Here is an 18,933-nt window from a genome sequence, read left to right on the forward strand (position 1 = left end):
GGGGGGCGCGGGCGGTCTGGGCGCCTCTGGAGGTGTCGGGCGGTGATTGAGCTCCGAGAGCCGGGCCTGTGAAGCTGGTTCCCTAAGTTCTCGAGGGGCGAGGTGGTGGCGCGCGTGAGCGGTAAGGCAGAGGAGGGGGCTATATTGCACTTATACTTCGGTGGCGCGAAGCCCACTTTAACCGAACGTGGCCATCCTAGGGAAGCTCTGGATGGGCCCACAGCCACGGGACATCCAGGAACGGGTTTAGGTTGGAAGAGGGGGTGGGATGGACAAGGTGGTCGGAGGTGAAGCCCAGGTAGCACTTTGGAACTTGTTGAACCGCATCACCCTCCCTAGTGGTCAGCCCCACTTGGGTCCTCAGTTTCCCCATCAGTGTTTCCTGGACGGTCTTGGTGGGAGAAGCAGACTGAGTTCACAGGACGCAGGCATGGCTGGGTCCGCGCTGGACAGTCCCCTCTGCATCTTCACAAATCTGGAAAGAAGAGTGATGGATCATCTGTGGGGGTTTCTTGGAGTAATGAGGGGGAGGGAGGATGACAGGGTGGGTTATGATGGGTTTTGGGGGAAGGAAATTGCGCTTTGGGATGGAGTCAGCTCTCTGGGGGTGAAAGGCGCTGTCTTGCCTTTCACTCATGAGCAGGAGACAGTGTTGTTATGAGGATCATGTGTGTGCTGGACACCGGGTCTGACACATGGTTGGGGGCAAAAAACCCTTGAATATTGCAAGGGTTAAGGGGAATGACCCCAGCTCAGTGGCGAACCCAAGTATTGTTTTTGACTCTCCCAAAACTTTAACTACTAATCGTCTGCAGAAACCTTATGGATGACAGACACAGTGGATCAACACGTACTCTGTATGTTACATGTAATACATTTCTACAATAAAGTTAGAGAAAAGCAAATGTTATTAAAAAACCATAAGGAAAACACACTGACAGTATTGTACTCTATTTATTGGTACTCTAAGTTTATGTAATCTGTTTACAAGAAAATCTTAGGATAAGTGGATCCAGGCAGTTCAAACCTGTGTTGCTCAAGGGTCAACTGTAATTGATTGTTATCAATTGGTAGCTGCCTGGGCCAAGTGTTACTTTCCAAAGGGAGGGCCAAGTGCCTGTTGATGGAGCAGGCAGTTCTTTGGGGGGAATCCATTTCCTTCTGGATGACCTTGCATGAGCAGAGTCCATGGCCTTGTTGGGCCATCTGAGTGGAGGCTGGAGCTGTCTCCCAGCAGAGGTGTGAAGGGCCTGCCTTGCCGTGGTCTCCATTGTCCATTCCCTGCTGGTGTCTTCTGCTTCCTCTGCCCCCCCCCCCGGGTCTTTCCTTCTCTGCTTTGGGAGTAAGCTTCCCTCCCTGGTTGCTAAAACTTTCAGTTTTAGGTCCAGTTTCCTTATTCCTCCCTGGTCTAGCCCTTCCTGCACCTGTTACTCTTAGTAACAGTGAACATTTGTACAGTACTTTAGGCTTTAGAAAGCCCTTCAAAGCATTATCTGATTTTTTTTTTATTCCATCAGAGCATAAAACAGGCCGAAAGATTCTGTTGTTTCACAGATAAGGTAACAGAGGCACCGAAAGGCAGAATGACTTGGCCAAGGCTCCCCAGCGTCATTTCCTATTGTCCTCTGTCTGGAGCCTTTGTGTTTCTTTCTGATCCCTCTTGTCTTGTCTATTTGCAGGCGTTCCTTCCTCCTCACCTGCCCATCCCCTTTTCCCTTCCATGCCTTGTGCAGCAGCAGTGTTAGAGAGGATGCCAGTAAGGACAATGATTGCTCCAGGTAGGGTGACCTGCAGGCAGAGAACTGAGAAGTGTGACAGCAGATGACCCCGTGTTTGATAGCTACCTCCAGTGTGGAGACAGAGGGATGCCAAAGGTGACTTCTTGGGAGGGAGCAGGGGGCTCATACCCTGCCTGGCAGTTTCCAGGAGCCTGGGAGCTCAGTGCACACAGGCTGCAGCCATCTGCCCTGCCGAATGGAGGAGACCCCCGAAGTTCGGAGGAGCCCCCCACCAGGGAGTAGAGGGACTGGTGGGCAGTGGCCAGACAGACAGATTTTTTTTAAAAAGATTTATTTATTTAAGCATACAGAACTGGGGTATAGGCCAGAAGTGCAGGGGCGGTGAGAGGATTCTTCAGAGACAGAGTGGGGAGCAGAACAAGTCGACTGACAAAGTACACTGCTGAGGGGAGCAGCGGGTGGGTCAGGAGAGGTCTGCCGTGCTGTGTGGGTCACCTCTGGTGTGGGGATCGAACTCATGCTGAAGTGGCTTTAGCTTCTTAGTGCTGTGTCCTAACCTGCTGTGCTACCAGGGAGGGCCCAGATTTTTTTTAAGCAGGATTTTCTGCTATAGAAAATGGGACCCACCAGTGGTGTGAGCTCTACCCTGCTGGCAAGTTTCTTCTCTAAAACCACATATCTTACTACTACTGCTCTGCCCTTCCTCCTCCAGGGAAGGACAGGGAAGCCTCAGAGCACACAGTTGAGCTCTGTGATCTAGATTTTATAACCTGAACACCTGGAGGTCCTCTCCCTCATCCCTTATCTCTAGACAGGACTCACTAAACAACTGCTAGAGTTCTTCCCATGTGCCAGGCACTGTCCCAGGTGAACTAGACAGATGCAGCCCTTGCCTTTATGGGACTGACATCTGAATAGGGGAGACGGGCAATAAATAGGTCAGTACTGCATCAAAGACAGACGTGGGCTGGAGTAGTGGGAGAGCATGGTAAGGCCAGAGTTGTGTAGGAACACTTCTCAAAGGGAGTATTGTTTGAGGTGAGACCCGGATGATGTTGCATGATAAGCTGAGAGAGGGAAAGGGCCAGTGAAGTGAGATGAGCTTGTCACCCTGAAAAAAGGCCAGTGACTAGACAGTGGTAGGTAGGGGAGGATTTTGAACACTGAGACCTGGTCTGATCTCTTCTTTGAGAAGGACACTAAACTTGGACAGGCACCAGGGTAGAAGCAGGGCCAAGAGGTGGCAAATGGTGCCCAGGTGGGAGGTGTGACTTAGGTCATACTCTGGTCGGGAGGAGGATGAGCAGGGACCAGGTCCCGATGCATTCTGAGCTAGAGCCCAGAGCCTGGCTGGTGATTTGGATGTTGGGTGTGAGACAGAGAATGGACTCAAGGATGACTGCCAGGTTTTTGGCCAGAGTAACTGGGTGCACGTGGTTCCATTTACTGAGACGGATGAAGTGTGTGAGAAACTAGGGAAGAACTTCTAGGGAAGAAGGTGCCAGGATTTCTTCTTTGCTTGGTCTCTTATTTCACAGTGCCTCTCCCACACATTGAAAATTTCTTGCTGATGTTGACGTTCTCCCATATGCTCAAATTCAGCCCACTCTGGCCATTTTTCTAGAGAGAAGCTGGCTCTGGATGCCTGAACATGCCACTTCCAGACTTTCTTCAGCAGGGACCCAGGGCTGAGAAGAGTTGTCTTATTTATACACAGCAATATGATGTAACACATTACCGCCAAATTTAGTCGCTTAAAGCTGCAGCAGATCTTTTATTCTCTTATACAGTTTCTCTGGGTCAGACATTTGTGAGTGATTTGTGAGTGGCCTAGCCAGCTGGTTCTGGCCTTAGGTTTCCTATGGGGGCTGTGGTCACCTGAAGGCTGACTGGGTGTAGAGGAGCTGCTTCCAGGGTGTTTCATTTGTGTGGCTATCACGTGGGAGCTGTCAGTTTCTTCCCACATAGTCTGGCCTCCAGAGGGCTGCTTGAGTATCTTCACAACACGGTGGCCGGCTTCCTCATGAGGGTTGTTCAAGGAAAGAACCAATGGAAGCCACAATGTCTTTCACAGCCTAGTCTTGGAAGGCAAACACTGTTATTTCTACAGTATCCTCTTGGTTACATGGGTTATCCCATTTTGTGTGGGAGGGGTCTATGTAAGTGTTACAGGGTAGCCCAGAGTGGACTGGACCGCCTGTAGGTGGGGCCTCACCTGCACACTCACAATTCAGTTATACTGCAGGCATACACAAAAGGGTCAATAACAGGTTTATTTACAAAAGGGGAAAGGAATAGGAAACAATCCAGGGAAAGAGAGCAGGATACAACGTAACTGGAATACCTTACGGCTGGGCTGACTGAAAACATCGAGTCATGCAGTCCGGAGAGCCATTTAGAGATGAGAGCGAGACACAAACAATTGCACCCTATTTATCCCCCAGTGTCCCAGAATTCCTGCTAGCTCTGCCCTTGGGTCCTCACAGTTCTCTCCCTGGTACTGTTGGGAGTTGTAGTTTCCAATCACTGGAGTAGAGGGTAGAGTTCAGAAAGTTGGAGTAGGGGGTGGGGTCCATAAGACTTCACAGAGTTCCTTTAGGACATCCTTCCCCTTAACATAAGGAAAAGAATACTAGGGGGCAAGGATCAATGGAGGCCATCTTGGATGCTGACTACCACAGATGTCTACAGAAAGGCTTAAGAGAGCCTACCGAGCTGACTGGCTGCTTGGGGAGTAATAGGAAGGTCAGGGACATAGTAATCAGGCATACCTGGGTTTGAACTGTGGGTTGGAGAGGATTAAGTGCACATTGGCATCTGGAATTTACCTGTCTTTTTTTCCTGGAACCATAGGCAGACTGGAAAGGGCCCCAGATATTCTGTGCCCAGTTATTTGCCCCTTGAAACTGCTTAAGAGAAATGCTCAGTGTTGGTAGAGGAAGACTCCAGTGCCCAGTGCCAGTGGATGACACATACGAAGCTGGTTGAGAGACATGCACTTTCTGCTTCTGGAATAGTGGCTGGCCCGCAGGAGGGGTTTCCAGTGAAGGGGGAATGGGGTGGAATAAAGGAAAGTTGAGGTACAAGAGGTTCCTGTCTAGAGAGATGGTGGAGGAGGCAGAGGAGGATGAGAGCAAGAAAGATCAGCAATATCACCTTTTAATTCCTCTCTGAAAAGTTCTTCTACATCCTGAAACAGATAGTACTCCAAATAATAATTCTAGTCATTTATGGTTTCCTAGCTGGGCAAGAAAATGGATGCCATCATGTATACCAATTGACGAGTTGGTATGTATTATAGAGTTGAGTTCTATTGGGATCGAGAACATTTTCAGCACTTTGAGAAGCATCCGTTATACTTTATATCAAGTCAGTATCCCCTGAAGGCAATGGCTGTTGTTTCTTGTATCCTCCCAGAATAGTTTTGTTTATCTTTGAACTTTATATAAGTTGAACTGTGTAGAATGTTTGCTTTTGCACATTGCTTATTTCACTCAACATTCTGTTCTGGGAGGCTCATCTGTGTTTTTGTGCACTGCAGTGGTTTATTCTTTTTTATAGCTAGATTATATTCCAGGGTAAGAATCAGCCACAGTTTATCCGTTCCATTGTTGACTGGCATTTGGGCTGTGTCCAGGCATCCTGTGCCCAGATCTTTGCCCTTTGGACCTGCTAAAGAGAAAATGCGCAAACTGATAGAGCGGGGTCTGAGGGCTGTGTGTAATTTGCTCATAGACCTGCTGAGGATGTTTAATCACCTGTATCCACAGAGAACTTGATAATTTACAAAATGTTTTCACTTATGGGCATTATGGCTCTTGGGAGGGCCATGTTATAGCTCTTAACTTGAGCCCAGGGAGGCTAAGGACAAGTTTGGCTAAAGACCTCTTGGCACTGCTCTGGGAGAGTAGGTGGGGAGAATGTGGGGTGTGGGGGGGGTTTGGCTAAAGACCTCTTGGCACTGCTCTGGGAGAGTAGGTGGGGAGAATGTGGGGTGTGGGGGGGGAGAGAGAGAGAGCCAAAGAGACGCAGAGACAGAGAGACAGAGAACATGCTAGCTTATGTGACAGAAACTCCTTTGGCCTGGAAATCCCACTTTCCAGCCCTCCCCCTTAATCTCCTGAAGGAAGCAAATTCTAAATCTATCTTAGTCTCCACCCTTATCTGTCCTTATCTGTCTTCAATTGTTTCTCTCCTGTTGAGGATTTAAAATGAAGGGGCCAGGATTTGTCTTTCATTTTCACACATGCGCACATAGGTACTCAGGCACATTTTCTTGTTTGTCTTTTCTCCTTTATACTCTAGTACCTGATACCACCACCTCCACGCACATTTTATTTATGCATGTTTGTGTTTATTATTTTTAAGGAAATAACTTCAGAGTAGTTTGGGTTTATGGGAAAGTTGCAAAGATAATACAGTGTTTCTGTGTAGCCCACTGTTTCTCCTAATCCCCAGATACATTTTTGAGAAACCTTTCCTCACTCCCGATTTGCCCCTTGTTTTGAAATAGCAGTCCCAGCTGACAGGAGCGACTGACTCCCTCTAGCAAAATGAGAGGACCTGGCAGCTGCTGGGCCGGCAGACGGCCCACTGTCCAGCCTCTGGGCAGACCCTTCTCATCTCCTCCTGTCCTCTCTGACTCTCTCCTACACCCTTCCCTGGCACCCTGTCCCCAGTTCCAGCTGGGTAAAAGGAGGAGGAGGCTGCGGCAATGACTTGGTCTCCTCCCCTGTACCAAAGGAGTTTAAATCCCATCCTTTAAGCTTGAAAGGAAAGGAAATCCCATAATTAACCCCCACCTTTCAGCCACGTATACCTTACCTTTGCCGCTGTCTCATAAACACACCTGCAGCTCGTCTTCACAGTGGGGTGCAGCCATGCTGTGCTGGTAGCTCGCTGCTCCCATGAGTGGGCTGCGAGAGGTTCATGGCCCCAGGACCCAGGAAACATTGCGCTATGTCCAATGGAGTACACATTGCGCTGTGTCCAATGGAGTTTTCAAACTTTTTGGTTTAAGTGAGTGTAAATCCTGATGGGATTAATAATTTGCTGTGTGACCTCGGGCAGGTCACTTGCCTCTCTGAGCCCCTGTTTACTGACCTGTAGCATGAGATTTAGAGTAGGACCCATTTTGTCTTGTGAGCACCGAGGATGTTAATCCCACTAAAATTATACGCTGAAAATTAAGTGGTCAAAAGTTGCCTGATTATATTTTTTATTCCCTCTGTCTTCTAACTCAGAACACTGTTGAGGGCCCTGGTGTTGAGACTGGATACTTAAATTTGTTTTGTTTCTCTCTGTACTAATGAAGAATGAGGGAATGTTGCTGGCCATATAATGTATCATTTGCTTGTTTTCTTGTTCTGAACACCTGAGGTAATTAGCAGAGATTGGAGACCTTGCCTGAAGCTTGTTGTGGTTTAAAAATACTGACTAATTGGTTTAGGACATGGCCTGGGTATTGGGATTTTTAGAAGTGGTATGTAGCTGTGGGATTGTAAAATGGTACAACCACTTCAGAAAACAGTTTGAAGGTTAAATATACACTTGCTATGTGACCCAGCAATTCCACCCCCAAGGTGTTTACCCAAGGCAAATGAAAACATGTCCACAAAAAAGACTCATACAGCATTACTCATAGTAACTCCCAATGAAAATTCTCAAATATTTAGCAACAGGTAAGTGGATACACACATTGCAATCTGCATACTAAGTAGTATTGACCCAGTATTTTGGGTGAACCTCACAAACACTGTGCTGGGTGAACAGACCTAGACATGACAGTAATACTGTATGAAATTTGTATGAAATTTGAGAACATTCATTGTTATGAAATTTGAGAATATTCAAAGCTCTTGTGACAAAAAGACTAGTGGTTTTGGAAACAGAGTGAGAAGGTTGCTGACAAGGGCTGTGAATAAACTGTCTTGGGGTGATAGAGATGTTGATTGGGTAGTGGTCATCCAGATATATACATCAGATATATACATTTGGCAAAGTCATTTAAAGGGATGGAATTTTTTGGTATGTAAATTATATCTCAACAAAATTGATTTAAATAAAAGCTTTCCAGGAGGGTCCCTTGCAACCACATTTGAGAAGTGCTGGACTGTGGCCTCTGAACTCCCATCTCTGTCTTTCTGTCTTGCTCAACTTGAGGTACCATCCCATGTGCTTAATAGTGCTTTCTGGGCTTCTCATAACTGTTTTTTAAATAACCACTTTAATGAGACATAATTCATATATTGTACTCTTTAGTCATTTAAAGTGTACAGTTAGTGAGTTTTTCTTTGTTTATTTGGTGTTGTGTGACTATCACCATAGTCACTATTAAAACATTTTTATCACTTCGAAAAGAAATTCCATACATGTTAGTGATCACTCTTTAATCCCTCTCTCCCCTCTCCAAGCCCAGACTCAACCCTCAGCAATCACTCATCTACTTTCTGTCACTACTGTTTTCCCTATTCAGGGGATTTAAGGAGCACAGACTAGTAGAATGTATAGTTTTCATGACTGAGTTTTTTCCTTAGCATAATTTTTCAAGGCACATCCTTTTTAGGGCCAAATGCAGTTCCATTGTGAGTATACTATATATTTTGTTTACCCATTCATTGATTAGGTGTTGGACAGTTGGATTGTTTCCACCTTGTGGTTATATTGGTATAATTTCACTTGTACTGTGAAACTGAGGTACAAGTTTTTGTGTGGATGTGTTTTTGCTTCTCTTGGGTATACATGTACCTGGAGTGGATTTGCAGGGTCACATGGTAAATAACTCTAGGTTAACTTTTTGAGGAATTGCTAAATTGTTTTTCAGAGTAATTTATGTTAGTTTTCTATCTCTGCCCTAACAACATACCATAAGTTCGTTGACTTAAAACACAAATTTGTCTTATAGTTCTGGATGTTAGAATTTCAAAAGCAAGGCATGGAGAGGGCCATTTTCTGAAAACTGCAGGGACATTGTTGTTTTTTCTAGCTTCTGTGGTTTGCTGGCAACCTCTGGGTATTTTTTGACATATAGGTATATCACCCTATCCCCAGTCTTCAAAGGGCATTTTCCCTTTGTTTTTATATCAGCTTCTCTAGGTGTCTGACTCTGTGTTCAAATGTATGCAAGGACACTAGTGACATTGGATAAGGGACCCACCGCCAAGGGTCTTTTTCATTTGATGATCTCTGTGGAGACCCTGCTACCAATGAGATCATATCCTGAGATACTGTGAACTGGGACTTAAACACATCTTGTTGGGGAACACAATTCAATCAAAAACAGAGCTTCACCATTTTACATTCCCACCAGCGATGTATGAAGGTTCTGATTTCTCCATTTCCTCCTCATCTGTCTGACTTTTTGACTATCGCCATGTGGGAAGATATGAAATAGCATCTCGTTAAGGTTAGATTTCCTTGATAACTAATGATGTTGAGTTATTTTTCATGTTTTTTATTGGTCATTGAGTGTCTGTGGAGAAATGTCTTTTTCAATTATTTTTGGCCTATTTAAAAAATTGCATTGTCTTTATTATTGAGTTATAAGTTCTTTATATGTTCAGGATGCTAGTCCCTTATGAGATAGATGATTTGAGGTGCTTTTCCCCCAGTCTATGGATCGTCTCTTCATTTGTAGCACAAAAGTTCAAAATTTTGATAAGGTGGAATTTATCTATTTTTTCTTCCTTGATTTTTGTTTTTGGTTTCTTATTTAAGAACTCAATGTGATATCCAAGGCCACAACCACCTACCCCTAGTTTTGTGTAAGAATGTTATAGGTTTGGCACTTACTCATACTCTATTTGGAGTTAATTTTTATATTTAACACAAGGTGAAGATCACATGGCCTTATTTTGCATGTGTCTATCTAATTGTTCCAGAAACATTTTTGAAAAGACTTCCAACTGAATAAGTGGTCTTGGCACCCTCTTCAAAAAATCAGTTGACCATAGAGGTGAGGTGTCTTCTGTATTCTTAGCTTTATTCCATTGATCTCTATGCTTATCCTTTGCTACTTCGATTACTTTTGCTTGGTAGCAAGCTTGATACTGGAAGTGTAAGTCTTCCAACTTTGTCCTTTTTAAGACTGATTTGATTGTTTTTCGGCCCCTTGAGTTTTCATGTGAATTTTAGGATCAATTTCTATAAAGAAACCTACTAAGGGATTATAATATGGATTGTAGTGAATTTGTAGACCGGTTTGGGGGTGTTATGAAGGTTGCCATCCTAGCAACAGCCAGTCTTCTGATCCATGACCGTGAATGTTGTTCTGTTTATTTAGCTCCTCTTTTATTTCTTTCAACACCGTTTTGTAGTTTTCAGAGTCTTACACTTTTTGTGTTAAATGTGTTCCAAAATATTTTGTTCTCTTTGATGAAGATTTATCTTTATTTATTTATGCATATAAGAACTGGAGTGTAGGTCAGAGGTGCGGGTGCTGAGAGGATTCACCAGAGACAGAGCGGGGAGCAGAACAGGCAGATTGATGAAATACACTGCTGAGGGGAGCATTGGGTGAGACAAGAGAGGTCTGCTGCGTCATGTGGGTCACCTGCCCGGCCGGGGACTGAACTTGTGCTGTAGCAGCTGTGGCTAGCTTTGTAGTGTTGCTTTTTAACCGGTTGAGACACTAGGGTGGGCTCCATAGTGTTTTATCATAGATGCCTTTTGTCAGGCTGAGAACCTTTCCTTCTCCTTGTGGTTTGATTGTTCGTTAAATCATAAAATGGTGCTAGATTTTTCCACATTTATTGAGATGATTGTGTGCGTGTGTCTTCTTAATCAATTGATGCTATCTATTGGTTGATTTTCAGATGTTAAGGCAACCTTGCATTCTGGGATAGATTCCATTTGGTCATGGTGTTATTCTTATATATTGCTGATTATGCTTATTACATATTGCTGGTTATGTTTATTATATGTTGTTTCTAGTATTTCTGTTTGAGGATTTTTGCATTTCTTTTTGTAAGAAATACTGCTCTTTGGTATTCTTTTTCTTGTTATGATTCTGTTTTTACTATCAAGGTAACACTGGCCTCATACAATGAGTTGGGAAGTGTCCATTACTCTCCACTGTTTGGAAGAATTTTTGAAGAATTGACATTGATTCTTTATTAAGTGGTTGATAGAATTCACACAGAACTCCTTGGGCCTGGGCTTTACTTTGTGGGTAGTTTTTTGAGTGCTAGTTCAATCTCTCTGGGACAGATCCATTCAGATTTTCTGTCTCTTCTTGAATCAGTTTTGCTAAGTTGTGCCTTTTTAGGAATTTGTCTACTTCATCTTAGTGATGTTATTTGTTGGCATGCAGTTATTCATAATTTTCTTTATAATTCTTTTTACTTCTTTAAGGTTGGTAGTAATGTTCCTTCTTTAATTTCTGGTTTCAGGAATTTGAAGTCTGCTTTTTCTTTTTCTTGGTCAGTCTGGTTAAAAGCTTGTCACCTTTGTTGACCTTTTCAAAGAATCTACTTTCTTTTTCTCTTACAGAAGTTTTCATTGTAATTACTTTGTTTATAGCTACTGTTTTGAGTGACCTCTGCATGGTGGCTACGTGACACTCATCTCACTGAATCCTTGAAAAACCACACATAAAGCAAATGTAATTGACCACGTTGACAGATGGGACAGAGGAGGTGGGACACCGAGCACTTGACGTGCTGCTTTCTAGGCAGTGAACTTGGGGTTTTAGCTTCATTTGCGTGTCCGACTCCAAAGACTTTTTGTTGTAGCAGGAAGTGTCCCCTGGCCATTCAGCCTCTACTCTCTTTGACTGAGGCGCATTTTCCGGTTCCTAAGGGGAAGAGCCCTAGGTGGTTCCTTCCACCTCCCATCAGTGGGTCTCAGCCTGTCTGCTGTACCTGCTCGGCATATCTGTGCCACCCTCAGCTTCGGCGCATCTCGGTCATCTGCATTAGCTCACAACGCTAGTGATTGTGGTGCTGGGTCTCCTGAAAGCACCCAAGTAACCTCATTTGCCCCTGAAACTCTACTAAGTACAGGCCCTCAGGAAGGGACTGGTTCTTCTGGCCTCTATTCTGTTTCTGCTTCCTCTGGGGTGGTGGTCAATGAGGAGGAAGGTCTTGGGCAGGGAGCTATCTCTTCTGTGTTTTGCATACATTGCAAGAGTTGAATCTCCCCCCACCCCAATACCTTCTTACTGTTCACTCTGTGGTAATAGAGTGTAGGACCTTCAGGGGTTAATGAAGAGCCTTGGAGTGTGTAATAAGCAGTATGTTAGTGCACACACGCACACACGCACACACACACACTGCCCATCGGCAGGGAGGGGGCGAGGCCAGAGGAGAAAATGACACTGAGCTGTGACTGGTTTCTCATTTTCTTGGAATGTAGCTCCCAAAAGGTCTCATATTTTTCAGCATTTCTGACTCTGGGACTGTGTAAACATCACATGGGAGGTTGCTGCGTTTGGGAGAACTGAGGAGTTAGAAGGGGGCAGGGTGGGAACCTGGAGCAGAGAGAGATGGCATATGAGGGATGAAGAATGGGAACCATAGAGGGGCCTGGGATCCCCTCGAGACAGAGCACCTGGCCGAATGTGCAGGAGGGAACACAGACAGAGGCTTTCTACTAAGCATGAGGGGTCTGGTGAGGACTGGGGCCAAGCTTGCAAGGCAGAGGGGCCCGTAGGGATTCAGAGCCCCTTCAGTGGCTTGGAGGGCAGGGGTGACTTCTAGAACCCTGCCCCTTGTCAGCTTCCTAGGTTGCTTCTAGCTGTGAGCATGGTGTTTGCAGTGCCCGCTGGGGCTGGCTCAGTGGGATAACTTGGGGGTAGGGGACCTTTCCTATCCTGGGCATGGATGGCATGGACATTATGGGCTGCAGCCCCTGCCTCCTGGGGCCCTGAGATCCAGTCTTTACCTCTTGGCCCTCCCTGGGGGCCAAGGCCAGGCTTTAACCTTGTGAACTGTGCAGAAGTCAGTGATCTAAAATGGTTGGAAGTCCTGAGGGGAGTGCGGCAGAGTTGGGGTCCCTCCAACCTTGGGCTCTGATGGGCTTTGCTCTGTCATTTAGGTGACCTGCTTTTTTATCAGGCAAACCACTCAGCCTCCGAAATCTGCTTTCCTCGTGGTACGACTATGATGACATTGATATCAACTAAACTTGCAAGGTTGGTGGGAGGATTAGAAAAAAATGTAGGTAAAATCCTGCTCGGCATGTGTTAGGTTCTTTCTCAATAGATGAAAACTCTTATTCTGTCTTCTAAGATCCAGTGATAACAGATGAGTGACCCAGAAGTCTGCTAGTCAGCAGGCCTGGCCAGCTCCATAGGCGTGACCTTGACCCCAGCCCTCACTGACCCCCCACCTTTGGTCACCTACAGGCCCCCCGCCCTCCTCCCGGCCCTGCCCAGACTCTGAAGCCCCTTGACCTCTCTGACAATTCTGGCCTCTGACTGGTGCATGCCTTGGCCCATTGCCCCCCACAGCTGGCAGGCAGCAGGGGCAGCAGGAGTGGAAGGGTTTGTCTTGGGATATAGAGAAGCGCCGATTGAGTCACAGGTGAACCCCCTGGCCTGTTTCTGCCTGCTGGGTTGGGGCACCCAAATGGGGGTGTCTGGAGGTGTCTGGCTTCAGCTTGGGTTTTGTTCAAGGAAGCAGGGCTGGAAGGTCACTCCTGGGTCATAGGTGATTGGAGGAGCAGAAGAAAGGATCTAGGGTGCTCACGCTGGCTTGAATCCACCATTAGCGCCCAGCTTACAAAGATCCTCTATCCTTGCACACATGGGCTCCGTTTAACCTAATCCTCAGAACAACATGGTAAGGTAGACGTTAATATAATCCCTTAGGGCACAGAGGAGGAAACAGGTTGAGACAGTTGAGCAATATGCTCACTGCCAAGAAGTGGTGACTGGGTCACGCGGATTGAACCCAGACTCAGGGAGGACCCGTGGCTTGGTGAGAACTATGACCCCGTCTGCTTTTCTTCTAGCACACCATTGTTGTCATTGGGCAGATTGCTTAGCCTCCTTGTGACCCAGACTCCTGATCATCCCTGCCTCATATTATTGTGAGACTTTGATGAGTGAATGCTTCTAAAGTGCTTAAAATAATAGAAAAATGCCAGCAGTTATTGTTCTCACTGTTCTGTGAAGGAGGGAATCCCAATCAGAGGCATAGTCAGCTTGGGTGTACGAATCTGTGAGTTACTGAACCTGTCTGAACCTCCAGGGGAGACCATTAGCAGGCTCCCCAGTGGGTTGGGCTGTCCTGTGAAATGGTGAGCTCTCAGCAGCTGTCTTGTGCTGTGAGGAAGGGGCTTGGGGTGTGGACAAATCTCTTGCTTAAGATTTTGGAGCTGGGGCTCAGAGTTAGATCTGTCTCCTGCCTCCCCTTCTTACAGCTGAGTGGTTTGCGCCATTTTCCGAGTGGTTTGGGCCTCGCTGCAGCGCTGTGGTGGGATAAGTACGGGGAGGGTTTTTCGGCTTCTGTGCCATTGACCTGTGACAGCTGTGGCTGTGGTGTGGCTCGGTGGTCTGGCTCTCTCCGGGTGATGGTCCCAGCGCTGGAATGCCCCTGGAGCCCACCTGTGTCCTTATCCTTGGTCATATCCGTGTGCTAGGCCTCCGAGCACCTTCCCCAGGTTGGAACTCCTCTTCTCGCCTTATTTCTTTCCTATCCTCTGGTTCTCATCCTGACTCCTGGCCTGTGTCTTCTTTGGGTCCCCCTTAATTTTTTTTTTTAAAGATTTATTTATTTGTTCATACAGAACTGGGGTATAGGCCAGAGGCTCAGGGGCCGTGAGAGGCTTCACCAGAGACAGAGTGGGAAGCAGAACAGGCAGATCGATGAAGTACACTGCTGAGGGGAGCAGTGGGTGGGTCAGGAGAGGCCTGCCACGCCATGTGGTCACCTCTGGGCAGGCCGGAATCGAACTCATGCAGAAGCTGCTTTAGATTCTCAGCGCTGTGCTTTAACCTGCTGCACCACCAGGGGAGGGCCCCCCCTTAAATTTTTAAAAATTTCAAAGGGCTTTAGACTCACAGAAAGTTTACAGAAACCGTACAAAGAGTTCACATAGACTCTGTTCCCCTTCCCCGGCATAAAACCGCAGCATAAGTGATGGAAACCAGGAAATGAACACGGATCTGACGCTGTTGACAGCTCTATGAGTCTTAAACTGGAGTGGGCAGAGCGCACAGGACTATGGTGACGGCACAGGGGTGAAGTGGTGGTGGGAGGCCCATGGGGATTACAACCGAGATGAGAAAAATGCACAAAATGAATGATGTTAAACAAACAAACAAACAAACATACTGGTTACCCCACTGCTGCCTCTTTGGGAGCCAGGATCTGGCTCGGGGTCCCCGTTGCATTTAGTGCTCACGTTACCATAGTCTCTTCCAAGCTGGGCTGTCCCTCCACCTTTCTCTCCCGACCCCGCACCTGTGACGAGTCCCGGCCAGGTCTTTGGTAGGAGGCTCCTCGGTTTGGGTTTGCTGGATTCTTTATTTCCATCATCCCTGAACATTCGAGAAAGGACTATTCTTCATTTGTTTATTCAGTTGTTGACTCGTGTCCCTATACGACCTGGATATTCACTTCCCTTTTCATTGTCTAACATTTTTACTTTATTGGGAAAACACTTTTTTTTTTAAGACTTTATTTGTGCATACAGAACTGGGGTACAGGCCAGAGGTTCAAGGGCAGTGAGAGAATTCACCAAAGAGAGTGGGGAGCAGAACAGGCAGATCAACGAAGTACACTGCTGAGGGGAGCAGTGGGTGGGTCAGGAGAGGTCTGCTGCACTATGTGGGTCACCTCTGGGGCGGGGATTGAACTCATGCTGAAGTGGCTTTGGCTTCTTAGTGCTGTGCTTTAACCTGCTGAGCCACCAGGGAGGGCCTTACTGGGAAAACACTTTAAAGTCACTTATTTGTTTTTGGTAAGTTGTTGATGTTTATTTATTTACTTAGTTAGTTATCACTAGCATCAGGATTGGCTAAACTTCCCCCACTGCTAAACTTTCCTTTCCCTTCCCATTGGATATTCACTTTAACGTGATTCTCTACGTTAACATTCCTCAGTGTTATCATTACATTTCTGGACTCAAATTGACCCACGTATGGTCACTGGGATTCCTTTAAGTTGGTAGGACCCACAGTTTGTGTATTTATAACTATTTATACATACTTAAACTATTTAAGTCCCTGGCTCCCACGACAGGGGGGCTGGTAAATCTGGTATCTGGCAGAAACAAACTAGAAACTCATGTAGGGATTGATGCTGCGATCTTGAGGTGAAGTTTCTTCCTCTCTGGGTAAGCTTTGTTTGCTCTTTAGACCTCTAACTGATGGGACGGGGCTCACCACATTAGAAAGTGTTCTCCTACACATAAGGTCAACTATTGTCAACACCAGCCCCTTCTCCAGAGCACCTTCACGCAGCACCAGGTTGTCATGGATGTTATGTCACTGGGCACTGCAGCCTTGCCAGTTGACAGTCAACATTCGTTCGGTAGGAAGCATGAAACCATTTAGCTTAGCTTTCCTTAGGTGGGTAGATGGAGAAAACAGGGCCCCATTGGGCTGACTTGGGATGAAGATGTACAACTCTGGTCTACCCCTCTTCAGTTTCCAGATTTGACCTTTGACTTCTTGCCCTCTGAGCTTGGGCATGCCTCTCATTGTTCTCCCAGTTTGCAGATGGGAAGGGGATAGGAAGAAATGCCTTGGCATTTAATGCCCCCTCCACAGAGCTTGGCTTAGGTACCTCCCCAGGACTAGCACCCAAACTTCTGGGGACCCACCTGGGGTACCCATCCCTTCCGGGAGAGGTAAGCCATTGTCGGTAGCTGCCTTTCCTCCCTCCGTGCTGATGAATCTGAATGATGGTAATCAGAGACCAACGTGGGCTAACCACAGAGCCCAGGCAGGAATTGTGGCTCTGGTGTGTGTGTGCGTGTGAGTGGGTATGCGTGTGTGTGTGCATGAGAGAAATATTCTGAGGTTGGTGGGAACTAGCTGGAGGTGCAGTGAAAGTTTCTGGGACTTGAACCAACAGGGGACCACAGCTGCTGAGTAGGGCTGTCTGTTGGCCAGAGTTCTCTGAGGTTTTGTAGGCCGCTGGGCTGAGTGGCCTCTGACAGCCCCTGAATTGGGGAAGTACATGTGGAGACTAGGGAGAAAGGGGTGTTATGCAGGAGGAAAACCCTAAATGTGCGCCCAAAGCTGTCCCCTGCCGATGGGGCCTAAGCACACCTCCTGCCTGGCTGTAGCGCTCTCTTTCCTTCCTTGAGGAAACAGCCATAATCGCCGTGGGTTTTCTTGGTCTTACAGAGGCTCACCTAGGAGGAAACAGGTTGAAACTGCAACAGGTGGGAGTTGAGCTAGTTCTGAGGAGGTTCCTTCTGGTCGGGGTGCCAGGTAGGGACACCTGGGACTGAGAAGCAGCCAGCACCCCTCACTGCCATCGCAAGGATAGAAAAGTTTGTATTTAGGGGAGGGCAGAGCCTTCCTGCACTACCGGGATGTGTCTGTAGGGGGCAGGATGGTGAGTTGAGCTGCTGGGAACCTGGCAGGAAAATCCTGGCGTCTCGCCTACCTCACAGGGGCCTGGGGTAAAACAGCACAGGGCAGCTGTGCCCCCATGACCACATTGGTTCTCAGGCCACTCCTGCACACGCCGCCTGTGAGGCCAGCCTCTGGGGCGACGGTGAGGTCAGGAGACACTGCTGGTATCAGTGAGTGACCTTGGGCAGTGAACTTGACCAGTCCCAGCCTTGGCTTGAAGAGTTTGGGAAATGATGCATGTTGTGGGGGGCTGCGACCATGAGTGGAGGCAGTGAAACTGGCATCCTTCCCACCCCCTCTCGCCGGATGCGTCAGTGGAGGGGCTGGTGGGGTCTCCCAGGAGCCCCGCACAGGCGCTGGAGAGGGGTGCTGCAGCGGGGTCCTCTGAAGAGCCCTCCACAATCCCCTGGCAGCTGCTCCCCCTCCTCCCCACCCCCCTCACGTGAGGGTGATAAACTCTCTGCCAGCTCTGAATAGGGCCTGACCTCAACGGCGAGGCATCTCCCCTTGCCCCCCACCCCGGCGGCATTCCTGGAGAGGATGAGGTTGGACTGCTGCCACTCACCCTCTCTGACCTCCCCGGCTCCCAGCCGCCCCTTTGCCTGCCAGCTGCTGCCCACCCTGCCATGCGGCCCACCCTGCGGCTTTCTTCTGTCCAGTCTCGTCAGAGCCCGAATGCCGGAGGGGCCAACGACGGGGCTCAGATGGACAGTTAATAATAATGGTGATAATAATAACAGGGGTTGCCGTTTACGCAGCACTTGGCGCCCTGGTCCCCTGCTGAGCACCCTGCTGGAGCCAGTCTCCGAATCCTCCTAATAACCCCGTGGGGAAGTTGCTGTTATTTCTGTTGCAGTGTTAGCAGGGACGGGGAGGGTCAGGTAGGGGAAACTTAGGCTCAGAGAGGTCGAGCTACTTGCGCTGCCTGGCACAGCTGGGGTGGAGTCAGAACTGGGTGCTCTGTGGAGGTTCCAGCAGCTCCCCCCAACCCCCTGTGTAAGCAGCACTAGACTCCAGTCAGTCTGGTCTCAGCACCCCATGTCTGGAGAGATTTAAGAGTGGGAGGCCAGGCTTGACTGGGGCCTGAGTCTCCCCGCAGCCACCGTCTCAGCGGCCAGGAGCAGAGGGTGGGGATCTCCTGGGTGCTGAGTGTTTGCAGAGGGAGGTTTGTGTCCCTCTCAGCCTTCCTCTGTGCCCTAGAGGTTTAAAGGAAGCCCCCAGGGTGGGGTTTGGGGAGGACAGCAGCCCTTCCCAGAATGCCACCTTTTGTCTCCAGACAGCGGGGCAGTGAACGATTCCTTTGTCACCATCCCCACATGAAGCTCACAGTTGGAGAAACTGCACTGTTTCTCCACTGTTGTTGAGCATGGTTTGGCTACCACAACTCGGACTTCCAAGAGGCCTGGAATAACTTAATTCCCCTACTAGTTGGTAGAATTCCAGCCCAAAGCTCGGAGAGTGACGTCTTTAGTTTGGACCAGCGCTCGCAGGCTGCTCCCGTCCCCTCGTGGTCTGCCCTCCTCTGGTGAGCTGCAGGTGTCCCTGTCTGGCAGCTCGGTCCGGGCCACCCAGGTCAACTGTGTGGCCTGGGTCCTGCCTTCTGTCCTTTCCTCCCCCGGGTCACGCTCATCTGGGAGGTTGTGACCTTCCATGCGCTTGGGG

The 18,933-nt window shown here is 47.9% G+C and overlaps 1 protein-coding gene across 3 annotated transcripts in view; it reads left to right on the forward strand.

Moving 5' to 3' along the window:
* The window catches only part of TNS1 (tensin 1), a 186,514-nt gene that overhangs the window by 22,331 nt on the left and 145,250 nt on the right, over positions 1 to 18,933 (forward strand). The window lies entirely within an intron of this gene.

This window comes from Condylura cristata, unplaced genomic scaffold (genome assembly GCF_000260355.1).
Source record: "Condylura cristata isolate star-nosed mole 26May11 unplaced genomic scaffold, ConCri1.0 scaffold00002, whole genome shotgun sequence".
NCBI classification, from domain to species: domain Eukaryota; kingdom Metazoa; phylum Chordata; class Mammalia; order Eulipotyphla; family Talpidae; genus Condylura; species Condylura cristata.